Raw genomic sequence first — 16,094 nt, forward strand, 5'->3', positions numbered from 1 at the left:
ACACACACACACACACGAATATCTTGTGCTGCTTAATGAAAGGGATATGTTCTAAGAAATGTGTCATTGTGTAGACATCATAGAGTGCACTTACATGAACCTACATGGAACACCCTACTATACTAGTACATCTAGGCTATATATAGGCTAAATGGTATAGCCTATTGATCCTAGGCTATAAACCTGTAAAGCATGTTACTGTCCTGAGTACTGTAAGTAATTATAATACAACTAGAGGCCCAGTGCACAAAATTTGTGCATGGGGGGGGGGGGGGGGTTGTCCCTCAGGTCAGCCAGCCTGCACCTTCTCCAATCTAGGACCTCTCGAGGAATGTCTGATTGCCCGATCCCATTGGGATCAGGTATAAATGGGCAATTGGACATCCCTCTCACAATCCAGGACTGCTGGCTCCCAAATGCTCGTCTGCCTGCCTTCCTGATTGTCCCTAGCCGCTTCTGCCTGCCAGCCTGATCATCCCCTAATCATTCCCCTGCCAGCCTGATTGCCCTTAACTGCCCTACCCTGCTGACTCAGTCACCCCTAACTGCCCTCCTCTGGTAGTCTGGTCCCCCAGCCAACTGTCCTCCCCTTCAGGCCTGGTCACCCCTAACTGCCCTTCTCTGCAGGCCCAACTGCCCTTCTCTGCAGGCCCAGTCACCCCCAACTTCCCTCCTCTGCTGACCTGGTCATCCTGAACTGCCCTCCCCTGCAGGCTTGATCACCCCCAACTGCTCTCCCTTGCAGGCCTGGTCTCTCTCAACTGCCCTCCCCTGCTGGCCATCTTGTGGCAGCCATCTTGTGTCCAAATGGGAAAGCCATCTTTGACCACATAGGGGCAGCTATCTTGTGTGTTGGAGTGATGGTCAATTTGTATATTACTCTTTTATTAAATAGGATGCTAAGTGTTTGTGTATCTCAACATAAAATGGCACAGTAAAAATACAATATAAAATATTTTTTAAATGGTACACCTGAACAGTGTGCTTACCACGAATTTGCAGGTCTGGAAGTTGCTCTTGGTGAGTCAGTGAGCGAGTGGTGAAGGTCCAGGAGATTACTGTACACCACCGTGGACTTTATAAACACTGTACACTAGGCCAGCGTTTTTCAACCGCTGTTCCCTGGTGTGCCGTAGGTGCAGACAAGACAAGAATTTTATAATTTTTCACTATTTTTTTTACTTAATATTTCATAATAAAGTAATTATAAAATACTTTCTTTGTGTTTATTTGATTCCTATTCAAGAGAATTACTTTATATATAGTCAATGTAGGCACAGAGTTAAATTTTTTAACATTTTCTAATGGTGGTGTGCCTCGTGATTTTTTTCATGAAACAAGTGTGCCTTTGCCCAAAAAAGGTTGAAAAACACTGCACTAGGCTATACTAAATTTATAAAACAACATGAGATTAAATCAAGCACAAGAGAAAATTATGTGACCAAGGGACGCTATAAACAGAAGATGTAAGAGACTACTGTCAGCATAACATGCAGTACTGTTTTACTGCAGTTATTGTTTTTAATAAATAGAAAGAGTAGACTTTAAAATAATAATAAATAAAAATAATAGTATAGTAAATACATAAACCAGTAACAGAGTCATTCATTATCATTATCAATAATTATGCACTATACATAATTATATGAATAATGCTTTTATATGACTGGCAGTGCAGCATGTTTGTTTACACCAGCATCACCACAAACATATGATTAATGTGAGTTACTACATTACCATGGCTACAATGAGAGTAGGTGATAGGAAGTTTTAGCTCCATGATCTGTCCAGCGATCATGGAGCCCTCCCATGGAACCAGAGGGAAGCACATCTTTCCACGTACCTGGACATATACAGATGCCTCAAATGTAAATTCTTCGAAAACTGTAGCTTCCTATAATCTTAACCATGACAAGATTGCAAACCCCTCCCCCAACAGTCTCCCACTGAGAAGCCTGAACAAGCTCACTCACCCATCTTTCCCATCACCATCACATCCAGATGGATACCAAATTGAAGTTATGTCTCAGAAATAACTCTTAAACAGGTATTTCCCCCCCATCTTTTCTGCTTTTCAATTCAAACCTGCAACATATCTCCCCAGAACTATTGCAATAGTCCCCTGTTTTTTTCTGCTTACATTTCCCACATTGCTTCCAGAAATAATTTCATTAAATTTTTTTAATTTAGAAAATAAAGCTAACCATCTCTCTTTCAACTTTAAAAACCAGAAAGCTTTTACTGCTTGTTGATTATTGAATGAATATCCCAATTTTTTTGGTGTAGCAAATAAAGCTCTTTATAATCTGGTCCACTCTACCTTTCAAATCATCTCCCCCTCCTCCCTTATTGAAATTTTCTTAGGTCTTAGACACACAGATCCGCGGGGTAAGTTCCCCCAACTTCTAAAACACTCCCTCCCACCGTTCTTATTTGATAAACGACAATGCGTCACTCAATACTCAGTTCGGTAGTATGCTAGGTCCTCAGTGAAACTTCTTGGCACTGTTGGAAAGATGCTTTGACTGGTCTATCTGTTCCACAGGGCTTTGTTCACAACTCTTTAGTATTATTACACCGTGATATTACAATTTATCTATTTTTATTGGCTGCCTAAAATAGAATGTGAGCTCCTCAAGAGCGGAGTTGCTAGTGTATTCATTTTTTTAAAAAATGTCTCCTCACCTTCACCTGCAATGGCAAAATGTTTCTCCTTGATATAGTAACCCGCTAAAAAAATTGGAGTTTGCAGCAGTTAATATTATACATTTGCTTTGTAGAAATATCCATGTATTGGAAACTATCAGTCTCCAAAGATACCACTCTCTAAAGCACTTATATTAATCCAGATTCCAATTATTTAAGTGATAGTGGGCTGAGAATCATTTAATTCTATTATATCGGGTCTAGTAATAATTAATGTCGTTTTTAAACATTCGTTTAAAATCTTGCTTGGCGTTGACTTGTATTGACATAACCTTCAAACACGTGGTATCTACAGAACGTGTGAAGTGCAATTAACAAGTTTTTCTTGAAAAAGTTTGTGTTTGGTTTGGTTTTTGTTGCAAAACTAGGGCTAAGAAGATGGCGGATGAAGAGCATATCCGGCACTGCATGCTTTACGAGTTCCAATTAGGAAGAAAAGCAAGTGAGGCTGCAAAAAACATCTGTAGTGCTCTTGGTCAAGATGCAGTTAGCGCCAGAAAATGCCAGCGTTGGTTTGAGAAATTTCGCGAGGGAAATTTTTCGTTAGATGACAAGAGTGGTCGAGGCCGTGTGTCCAATTTTGATCAAGAAGCTCTTCAAGCTCTTTTGGTGCAAAATCCTCAAATTACCCAACAAGAGCTTGCGACAACTTTAAATTGTTCACAAAAAACAATTTCCAATCAATTGCGTGCACTTGGCAAAGTCCAAAAGTTTGGAAAATGGGTTCCTCATGAGTTGACCGACAACAACCGTAATCAAAGAGTCACAATTTGCAGTTCGCTCCTCTCTCGTCAAAACCGTTTGCCGTTTTGAGAGCAAATTGTTACCGTAGATGAAGAATGGGTGCTGTATGTTAATTTGAAAAGGCGGCCTCAATGGTTGGACAAAAATGAGGCTCCGCAGCCCACGCCAAAACCTGACTTGCATGCGAAAAAAGTGATGTTGTGTGTTTGGTGGAATTTTAAAGGAATTCTTCATTATGAACTTTTACCATCTAACCAAACCATTACAAGTGCAGTGTATAGTGCCCAATTGGAAAGGTTAGCCCAAGCTTTAAGAGAAAAAGAACCCGTGCTGATTAATCGGAAGGGCGTAATTCTTCACCACGATAACGCACGACCGCATACTGCAAGAATCACTGCTGAAAAACTGCGCCAGTTGGAATGGGAAGTTCTCCCTCAACCTGCATATTCTCCTGATATTGCCCCTTCCGATTACCATTTGTTTCGTTCTTTGCAAAACTTTCTTCTTGGAAAAAAATTTAATAATGAAGAATGCCTCAAAAATGCATTGACCGAATTTTTTGCATCAAAATCACAAGAATTTTACAACAGAGGGATTAAAATGCTTCCTGAGCGTTGGGCACAAGTAGTAGAAAACAACGGCAACTATATTGTTGATTAAATTTTATTGTATTGTTTAAATAAATTCGATTTAAAAAAGTATTAGAAAACGACATTAATTATTACTAGACCTAATAGGATAGATGTTCTCCCTAAGTTCCGTTTCTTCTTTCTTTCATTATTCTCTTTTCTCCTTTATGCCAGGACTTCATAATCCATTTCTGAGGTTCTTGGAGCATTTGTTGCTCCATTTCTCAGAGCTTGGTTTCACCCGCTCTGCCTGTGACTGTGAAAGAGAGATCCCAGACAGAGCAGGAGGCAGGGATAGAACAGGGATGACCTGCCTGGGTCCCGGGCCTGGCACCACCACTTCTCTTCTTTCTCACCACCTCTGCCCTGATAGCAGCCAGGTCCTCAGACACCATCAAACCCAGGGCAAATCCTTTTATCTCAATCCCCTCCTATCATGGCAACTCCCTTAAAGAATCACCTGTGAAGTCACATATAAAAACAGGTGTAGAGTTGTGATAACAGTCCTCATGTATATGGCAGGCTCTCAGATAAAAAGGTGGGCTTCTTCTATAGGCCCGGGACAGAACTGAAACTGATGTTTAAAAAATACAGGGAAACAAATACCCTAACAATGAAAGCTAAAAGACAATGGAAGAAGAGGCTGTGTGAGGAGGTAAATTGCCTTCAGAAAAGGAATTTAAGTAGAGACAATCATTTGTCCCAAAATTTGTCAAGGAGATTCAGTAAGAAGGGATTTCTGAGGTCACTTCCAACAGGAGAATATATGAACTCTACATCATATAAAACTTTTTTATCTTCCCTTTATTTCCTTTTTCTTTTCCCCCTCTCTTTTCTTACCAGAGTTCCAAGAGATTCAGCTAAGATCGAGGATTACTGAAACAGAAAATATGCTTCAGTTAACTCATCTTTATATCCTTTAATCAAACTTGTTGCAATAAAAATGTAGACTTTAGTAGGGATGCCTAGGTAAGTGAAACTTGACTGTAACTGTGACTTGGAGTACTAATCGGATTACTAGTGAATAGTAAATGCAAAGAGTTAAGATATGTCTTCCTAAAGGACATAATTTACTAACAAGAAAAGAATGAATCTATAAAGAAAAGTTTAAGATATTTACTTTGATCATTAACTTAAAGTTCTTAGATTAAATGATAAATTCTCTTTTTCTTCCCAAGTATTAGGCATAGGAGGGAAATCCCATGCAATCATTCCTATAATATTTTACAAAGTGAAAATCGTATTAAGTTATTGGGAGAAATTAGTGTTTAAATAGATTTAGCTTTTACATTACAGTTGAATTATTTAATTGTCAAGCTACTTCGAGTTCATTTCAAATTAGTGCTAATTGGTATGGCTTTGATTTTCTCCCAAAGAAAAATGCTCGTTAATTTTCAATGTCTGCCATAATAAAGAAATGTTTCAGAAATTAGATCGGCAACCTAGATTTGTGTGTGAATCCAACATAGCACTCTTCCTTTGCTTATGAAACACTTGCAATATTGCCATGTTACATTACCATGAAAATAGGCCACTTGTATTTTTGAAATGGAATCACATACGTGAGAAATTGGACACCAGGAGGATTGAACCCATGAATAAATGGTTTATTGTGCATGACTTCAAATGGTAAGTTTTAAATGATGCTTAGAAGAAACACTCATTTTACCTCCTTTGCCCAGTTGGAACTTGCATTGAATGCTTGTTTGGAAAAGTAAGGGTAGTTAAATTTTATACTTGGAAATACACTGTTAAATTTTCAGATTTCAGCTATCATAAACCAAGAAATTTTAAAGCTGAATTGATTTTGACAATATGAAGTAGGACAAATTAAGGGAAAATTACTGCTTTAAAAGGGAAGAGCCTTCAATTGGTCCCAGTTTCACTGTTAACTGTATGATCTTCTGAAGAACCTTTAGCTTAACCTCTAAAATGATAAAGAAAAAAGAATTGGATTACATATATTCTGAGATTTCTTCAGAAGTTTTATGACTAAAAGGTACTTACATTGCTCATTTACAATTGCCTCTTGGGCTGTTTTTATATTACTGTTCTTCCTCCTTAATATTTTCTCTAATTAATACTTACTCTAATATTAATTTGTATCTAAATTACAAAAATAAAATAGATCCCAAAGTCCATAGGCAGTAAATAGTCTTTCAAGTAAAATTGGAAAACTGTAAGTGCAACATGCTTGCCTAGTCATATTTCACACTTTGTGAAAATAATATTCATGCTAAGTTACAAAAAACTTGACATATGCTCTGTTCATTCATCCATCCATCCATTTAGTCATCATATATTTATTAAATAATTATTATGTTTTAGGAGTGATTATAGTGGTGATAAACAAAACAGATGTGGTTTGTGTCATGTGGAGTTTATCATCTAATTGTGGTGACAATTAATGGAAACTATTTAAATATTAAAGTACAAAGTGTGACAAAAGCTATAAAGAATCAAAGCTCTTAGAGAGATTTACAGGGTGAGGCTGGGGTGTTACTTTAGATTGGTCATAACTTAGACATAATAAATTACCACATGGAACCGCCATGCAATTGAGACCACCTTGTAAGAGGTAGCTTTTTGCTGGTGCTGTTTTTCTCAGGAACGACTGACTCCAGGGCCATGGTTTTAGGCAGCTTACAGAGTAAAAGGAGAGAGATGCAGCTGCATGTTGCTTTGTCATATCCCCATACACACCCTCCTCTATATCACATAGGATCTTCCTTGACTGTAGACACCCTCCTACCTTCCTGCCAAATCATCAGCCTTCGTCATTCTGAGGTTGCAATTGCTCAACCATTTTGCTTCTCTTCAAAAAAGCATTGTAGGCCCTGATCTAAAGTTTCGTGTTTTAGACAAGAGTTACATAGCTCTTCTTGTTGGGATCCTAGTCATATCAATAGAGAGATATTTCTGACTTCAGTTTCTGAAAAGAATAAGATGTAGAGTCAGGAGAATGAGGATCCAAATCCAGTTCTACCAATTTCAACAAGTTTCAACATCTCTAGATAAAGATGGCTGAGATATATATCTTATAGGTTATAAGAAATGCAAGTAAGATGAGTGAAAACACATTTTGATTAATTAATTAACTAATTAATTTTGGTTAATCCTCAGTGAAGGATTTTTTCCCATTGATTTTAGAGAGAATAGATGGGAAGGGGAGGAAGAAAAAGGAGAGAGAAAGAGAGAGAGAGAGAGAGAGAGAGAGAGAGAGAGAGAGAGAGAGAGAGAGAGAGAGAAAGAGAAAGAGAGAGAGATCAATTGTTTACCTCCCACACTTGCCCCAACAAGGGATAGGAATCTGCAATCCAGGTATATGCCCTTAACTGGAATCGAACCTGCGACCCTTTGGTTCTTGAACTGACATTCTGATCACTGGGAATCACCAGCCAGGGCTGAAAACATTTTAAAACTGTAAGTGCTATAAAATTGTTTGCTTATTTTTCCCTTTCTCGTGTAGTCTCAATAACACATACCTTTCTTCTTCCTTCCTTTCCCCCTCTCTTTTGTTTTCCTTTTTTTCCTTTCTTCCTCCCTCATTCTCTCTTCTTTGTCCCTCCATCTCTCTCTCTCTTACTTCCTTCTTTCATCTTTCCTCCTTCATGACTTGTGTGTGTGTGTGTGTGTGTGTGTGTGTGTGGTGTGTGTGTGTGTGTGTGTGTGTGTGTGTGTGTGTGTGTGTGTTTCCAGTTTCTACCATGCATCAGGTACTTTGCTAGGAAGTTCAGTACAAATATAAATGAAAATGATGAAAAGCATAAACTGTAGAATCATACTGAGTCTAAAACATGTATGTATCTATGCTGAGTGGTCAGCACAGTTCCCAGCACATTATCAGTGATCAAAACATACAGAATTCACAGCAGTCGGATGAAGTTAGAAGTAATAAGCTTTACTTAGAAATATTATGGAAGTTTTACATACAGAAAAAAAGGCCCTTGGAATGGATTTTGAGAGGTAAAGTGGAGCAGCAATAACCTGGAAGCAGTGATATTTTGTTCTTAAATTAATAAATTGAATAAATGGACTGAAGTTTCACTTATTCATTCATACCAACATTTATTGAGCACCACTACGTGGGAACAAGCTGGGCATTGCAGATATAAAAATGTTTATAATGTTATTAAGAAAGTATCAATAATGTTTTAAGAATAGTAATGATATAGCTAAAATGCTATTAGGTGTATGTGTATAACATATTCTATATAATAAAGAGGTAATATGCAAATTGACCATCATGCCCTCACAAGATGGCTGCCTATGACCTGGCCAGCAGAGGGGGGCAGTTGGGGACAACGGGGGGGAAGCAGTAAGAGGCAACCAGTGGGGGGGGGCAGTTAGGGGCAACCAGGCTAGTGGGAAGGTGCAGTTGGGACAACCAAGCCAGCAGTTAGGGGTGATTAGGCTGGTGGGGAAGAGGGGGAGTTGGGGGCACCCAGGCCAGCGGGGGGGGGGGGTGGCATTAAGGGGTGAACAGGTCGGTGGGGGGGCATTTAAGAGCAACCAGGCCAGCAGGGGGGGCAGTTAGGGGTGTGAGCAGTTAGGAGCCAGCAATCCAGGATTGTGAAAGGGAAGTCTGACTTCCAGGATAGGGCCTAAATTGACAGTTGGACATCCCCGAAGGGTCCTGGATTGGAGAGGGTGCAGGCTGGGCTGAGGCCCCCCCCCCCTAAGATGCACAAATTTCATGCACCAGGCCTCTAGTAAGTATATAAATATATAAAATATATTTACATAATAAAGTATAAAGATATACTTTATATACTTTCATATTTATCCTATCTAATAAAAGAGTAATATGCAAATTGACCATCACTCCAAGAGACAAGATGGCTGCCCCATGTGTCAAAGATGGCTACCCTTATGTGGACACAAGATGGCTGCCACAAGATGGCTGGCAGACGAGGGCAGTTGTGGGCAGTTGGGGGAGACCAGGCCAGCAAGGGAGGGCATTTTAGGGAACCAGGCCTGTAGGGAAGGGCAGTTGGGAAGTCCAGGCCTATCGGGGAGGGCATTTGGGGGATCAAGGCCTGCAAGGAGGGTAGTTGGGGGTGATCAGGTCTGCAGGGGAGGGCAGTTAGGGTGATCAGGCAGGCGATTAGGAGCCAGCAGTCCAGGATTGTGAGAGGGATATGCAACTTCCAGTTTAGGCCTGACCTCAGTCAATCAGGCCTAAACAGGTGGTTGAACATCCCTCAAGGGGTCCCAGATTGGAGAGGGGCAGGTTGGACTGGGGGACACCCCTACCCCCACAAATTTAGTGCACTGGGTCTCTAATATACTTATATTTAGGGTATAAACATTATCTAGATGTATGGGATGTCTTTTAACATAACCAGAAAATAAGAGGACTGAGTAGGCATGAGTGTATAGAGGAGAAACAAGATTAGACATGAGGGGATAAGCTAGACAATGGGTATATATATAGGAGTCCTCCAACTAATTTCTGTTTTTAGATGTTTTAAATTTTCCTCAATAATACATTTTTAAAAAATGAATATGAGGCACTCTCCTCCCTTTTTATAGCCAAGTGCGGGACACATACTGGATGCTAAAGTTTTCTTTGCAATGTAATATTTGCATAAGATCATTTATAAACACATAAGGGATGAAAATTCCAAAGTTAATGAACGATGTTGAGGTTCTGGGCCACTCTATTTACGAATTCTTTCCTTATTCATCATGTTAGTGACTCCCTTGATAGAGACTGAGGTATACTTCCTTTTTTTACTGTGAAATAATTGGAAGAAGCAAGGTGGAGATCTTGTAATATAGTACTAGACAGTTTCCTCTTTCTGGTAATTATATGGCACTTCCATTGAAGCTTCTGGAATACTAAGCTTCTTCCAAGAGAAACCAATCTATCCCTTTTCCGTAGAGGGATTCAAACTTGGAGCCAAACAGTGAATTAGTCATTAGGCTGCTACTACATAATGAAATAGCTGGTGTGCTATTACCTTACATTGCTTTCTCACAGCCTTTATGACTTTACCTGCCTCCTGGATGTCTGCATTTAATACCTCTCTCCAGATGTCTTAATCTGCGTTTAATTCCTGCTCTAATCTAGTTTTCTCTTTTGCTCAGATTCCAAAATTCCTTAGGCTTATTCATGTAGTTTCTCTATTCCTATAGCTGCTTGCCAAGCCACCACATTAATGTCATTAAAATTTTGAGTGCTGCATTAGTATCTATTGTAGATCATTAAATGGGGGCAAATATGTGGGAGGAAACTACAAGTAGTGTTCCATTAATTAACGAAAAATTAAAGTTTTTGTTGTTGAAAAGCATAAATATTCCTTTACCTGATGATAAAAACATTCATCTGAGTTTATTCATTATTTGCTTTTTATCCCACCTCTTTCCAAAAGAGACGTGAGTTATGTATATTGACCATATAGTTCATTAAAATAAATAAAAAAAGTAGAATAAAGACCATTGAAAGAAAAAGCAGGATATATTAACGGAGGCTAATCCAGTTGTTTTGATAATTGAGCATAAAATTTGACTACACTAGAGTTGCACATTAATGCTTGACAATCTTCTTTTCTATCACTAGTTATCAAAAGAACATTAGTTTTTATATGTGAAAAGATTGAGACATTTTACTTTTGTAATTTATTAGATGGATATCCTAATTAAACTAAATACAAATGCCAATTTAATTGCTGTATCTCTTTATTTTGTAATTGTCAGATTTAATTGATGTAAACTACATATTGAATGGCCTTTAGTTTCTAGATTGAAAATCAAAGAAGGGGAAATTGCATGGTAATACTTGATTTAGATGTATTATTCTATGTATAAAATGCAATCAATATGATGAGTTCTATAATAAAAGGGTATACAAAATATTATGGGAATGCAGACTAAAGGAGATATTCATTCTCCCTTGTACATGTAAGTGCAAGGAAGGCAAACACGGAGACATTTTGGACAATCCTGTCCCAGCAGAAAAAGCAAGGCCCCAGACAGAGGGCCCAGTCAAACCAAGCAAGCATCTCTGAGAACCTTCATCAAACAGCAGAGACAATTCATCCTCCAAGCCCTGTACAAGCTACTTACTCACCAAAACTATATTAGAGTGGTTGCTCTTTTATTTTATTGGGGGTCGGGGGAGGGAGATTATGCAATGATAAATAACCAAGACACTGATCAAATTCAGGTTACCACTCTTTTTGCCTGAATTTCTCTAAGATATTCCTAACCAATCTCCCTGATATTTGTCCTTGTAAGTTTCCATACTATTCTCTAAATGATGGCGGAATCTTTCCAAATATCTCTCTGATCACAAAACTTTCTTGGGTTAACACCCTTCAGCGGCTCCCCGAGGCTTTCAAATTGAACTCTAAATCTTTTTACCAGGCTCTCCAAATCTTTTCACGGGTTATTTTCACAATATCGCCTTGCTTATGTCTTTGTATATCATTCCTCAATTGTATATAATGTAACCCAGCCATACTGATCTTGCAGTTCTGCCAAATATGCCACAGACCTCTAACCTGTGAACACACTCTTGTCTCTGCCTCAGATGCTCTTCTCCATTCACCTCAAATTTCCCACCATCCCTTTTATCTGGTTAACTCTATTCATTCTTCAGATTTCAGTTTAAGTATCTTTTCATTCATTATCTTTTCCCCCTGGAGTGATACCTGTAACACTTATATTCTGAGCATCCCTAAACCCTTCCTGCCCCGTAAATGCTCCTGAAATACCATCATCATAGATTTCATCTTCAACTTGTCCCTATCCCTATCCCAATTATACTAATGGCTAACACCCACAACAGCTAGGATGTTTCAACCATTGTGTCAACTTCTGCCAAACACTTGGTAAAATATCTCCATGGCAGTGAAGATTGACAGTTTATCTCCTAGTTTTGGAGCACACTATTGAAGTGTGTGAGGCAATCCTATTGGGTGCATTATGCATTAGAAACTAGAGGTAAGATGAATAATTCTTTCTGAGTTGTCGTGGAGAAAATATAGCCACAATCTGTGTTGAGTAAAAAGCTCTGGGTCCCTGAGATAGCCTGCACATCCAAAGCTCTTGGTGCCCCCTCTTTACTTAATTAAGTATGGTGGCTCATAATTTCTCCTCAAACCTACAACTGAATAACCATCGAGGAACAAGAAAAAAAAGGGAGATAGTGAGAACCTGTGACAGAAAAGGGGGATGCTTGGAGCGGAAGGTATGACAGCTCTCATGATTTTTAGCAGGTCCATGTTACAGTCCTGGACAGAGGTATCACATCCAGTGCTTTCGAGAGGAACCTCAGGCACTAGGCACTAGAGCGAACCAGGGAGAAGCTCTCAGAGACAGCATCGGGTCCTTAGCCTGCATTTATTTCCATTGACAAACTCTCCATCGGCAACCCTCCCCACTGGAATGCCGAACTAATCTAGAGAGGTTAACTCTGCACCTTTGCGCTTTTATAGCAAGACTCCACTGAATAAAGCTGCACGGTAGTCACCGGTAGTCTTTTTCTGATTCTCGTGGCAAAGCTTATTTATATCTAGGCCTTTCTCTGGGTCTCTGCATGTTTCCTTTTTGCCAATAAATAATGTATAGTCCTGTTCTCCCCTCCCCTATGCTATGATCCCTCCTGGACTATCTTCTTAAATGTCTTTTTAACCTTTTTCCTTCAGATAACATTGCCTCTTTTTAACCTTTCCCCCATACCCAGGTAACATTTTCAGCTTTGACAATTTTACAAGAAGCCCTGGGGCCCCCATGGGAGTCCTGGGCTCCTCTGGGGAAAGGACTGCTTCAGAGACCTGGACCCTTGGCATACTGCCTTTCAAAACAAGATTGCTTGCTGTGATGCTGAATGAGGCAAAGGCAGAAAATGCAGCATAGACAAAGAATAAAATTCTTTGGGAACTTGTATACCAATATAAATGAGGAGTACCCAATGAGAAAAATTTCTACGGATCACATTCAACTCTTTCAGAGGTCTAAGAAATGAATTTATTCTTTCTATTGTTGTATTTCTTGGCAGTTGACGGGCTCTCAGCAGGCAGAAGAACTGTGTACATAAACATTTCTCTGCAATCATGCAGCAATCTGAACCCTAAAATATGTCCTGCAGTTTAATCTATTGTGTCACAGCCATTAACAGTGGCTACATTTTGTTTGAACTTCCAAAAACATCAACTGATTTGCTAATAAGTCAGATCAGAATAGTTTTAAGTGATGGTAGAAATGAACTCTCACAATAGAAATCGTTACATTTAATACATTTTCATGAATCCCTACCTTTTTATTACAAGCACATTCAATAGCAAATAAATATTGTTCATGCATGGGTAAATATTCTCTTAAATACTTTGAAGAGTCCTGGGATATATTGGATAGTAGAGGCCCGGTGCACAAAATTCATGCAAGGGGCTCTGCCCTCGCAGCCCCAGCTTCGTTCGGAAGGTCACCCAGATGGCCGTTCTGCTGTTAGGCCATTTGGTTGATTTGCATATTATGCTTTTATTATTATAGATGACCCTTACTTCAGTGCCCTTAGTTATTAATAAAATTATAAAAGAAATTCTCAAGGGAGAAAAAGAAAAAAATATTATAAGATTAATGTTAAGAATAACCAAGGATGAAATATCTGAGGGGCATATCTGGAATTATATCCAAAGGAAAATAATTTGAGGTTTATATCCCTAAAATTAAACAAATGAGGTAACTACTATTTCTGCCATTCTGCACATAGATGTTGATTGCTTATCATATACTTGGTACAAAGTGATAATAAGAAAGAGATAAAACAACAGCTAAATTAGGAACTAATAGTGGGGGCGGAGGTTCTTTGTGAGGCCACGGGGAAGTCTTCTTGAGAAGGCACTCTCAATGACACCTGACAGATGGGGAGGAGCGATGAGGGAAGCGGGAAGGGGAGAAGGATTACCAGTGTAGGCTGGAGATGTGCATCAGGGGAGATTAACGTCGAGAGCTTCCTCAAGGCCAAGTTGTTTTTGGTCCTAAACATGTACCATGAGCTTTCAACTCAATGTCTGAAATGAATTTTCCCTTCTTTTCCCATTCCTTTTATTCATCTTTTTTATTCTAAGTTCAGATGCCTCTTCCTTCAGGAAGACCTCCCTGCTTCTCTCAGACTACGTTTCAGTGCCATTACTTTCTCCCTAGGACTGTCTCTGTAATTCCACAGGGCCTGTTAGTTTATCGTCTATAGTTAACAATGTGTGATCTAAGAGTAGAAATTGTGCCTCTAGTGGGTTTGTACCCCAGCAGCCTCACAGAGTTCAAGACTGTGGCAGACATTCCAGTTGTTACCCAATACCCATTCTTTAATTCATTCACCAGCTATATGCTAGATATTCTCTTAAATCCTATTTTGTTTTGAACAGCAATTCCTGCCTTAACATTTTTATTTTAAATTAAAAGAAAAATACTGAACTCAATCTGCAGCTCGCCTTGATAGATGACATCTTTTCACAATAACATATTAACAGAAGACTGATGGAAATTTGAGGGTAGTTGTGCTTTCCTGATATTTATGACATTTCTCCTTCTCTTATCCTGGAAAATGACACAAGGCTGAGTTATAAGAGAACAAGATGTATACTCAAGAAAGAGGGGGAGAAATATTGGAGTCTGATTATTTCATGGATCAGCCACGAAAGCTTCAGTCTTTTATACATGAGAAAAATAAATCCTTTCAATTATAGTCAGGTTTCTGTTATGTACACAGCTGAATGCAATCCTGATAACGTGTCGAAAAGCACGGAGAACATGAATAGACTGCTTTTAGCTCTGCAACTTAGCCAAATAACCCTGGACAAGATATTTAGCTCCTCTAAGCCTCAGTTTCCTCATCTATCATGTAAGAACAATAATAACAGCTAGTTCAAAATGTTGGTGTACAAACTGAATTAGATTATACAAGCCAAGTTTTGAGCACATTGTCTGAGAAATGACAAATGCTTACTAAAAGTTAACTATTATTATTATTCAATATATGTTTAATAGAAGAGTGAATGAATAAGCAGTTTTTTTCTTTACACTGTCTAATGAAGTTACCACCTTTGGAAAAGAAAAAAGAAAAATACATGGCTGTAAGACTCCCCTATCAACAGATGTTTAAATGAGTGTTACTGATCTTTACAAGATTCTTTGTTTTAATAAACGTTTTTACTTTGGAACAGTTTAGGTTTTATACAAAAAAAAATTGCAAAGGTAGTAGAGTTTCCATATACTCCATACCTAATTCCCCTATTATTAACTTCTTATATTAATAGGATACATTTTTCACAATTAATGGATCAATAATAACATACTATTATTAACTAATATCCATACTTTATTCAGATTCCCACAGCTTTTACCCAATGTCCCTTTTCTGTTCCAGGATCTCACCGAGGATATCACTTTACGTTAGTCATCATGTCTCCTTAGGCTCTTCTTGACTGTGACAGTTTCTCAGATGTTCCTTGCTTTTTGATGCCTTTAACAGTTTTGAGGAGTACTAGTCAGGTATTTTGTAAAATGTTCATCAATTGGGATTTTCTGATGTTTTTCTCCTGATTAGACTGGGCTAATGTGCTCCACGGAGGTAAAGTGTCATTTCCATCACATCATATCAAAAGCGCATACTATCAGAATAACTTATCATTGTTGATGTTGAACTTAATCACCCTGACGTTGTGTCTGTCAGGTTTCTCCATCATAAAGTTACCTCTTTTTTCTCCCTTTCTAGAATGTGCCCTTCGGAAGGCAGTCACTATGCATACCCATACTTAAGGAATGGGGAATTCTCTTTTACCTCCATGAGTTGCTGCCCAAAGAGGTGGGCAACTTGAATTTATTATGTTTAGATGAAATTTTATGATGACTATGATCACTCAAGTTTCAGATTCCTTTCATCAAGACTATGGGAGAAAAGTGAAGAACCAAGAAAGGGAAAAGTGGATGGTCAATAATTGTTGATTGACTAACTGAATGACAGGTTGCCCACAATGCAGTAATTGGAAGTTAATGGTTGGTTCAACA

This window comes from Pipistrellus hanaki (genome assembly GCF_964339955.1).
Source record: "Pipistrellus hanaki genome assembly, chromosome: 3".
Lineage (NCBI taxonomy): Eukaryota > Metazoa > Chordata > Mammalia > Chiroptera > Vespertilionidae > Pipistrellus > Pipistrellus hanaki.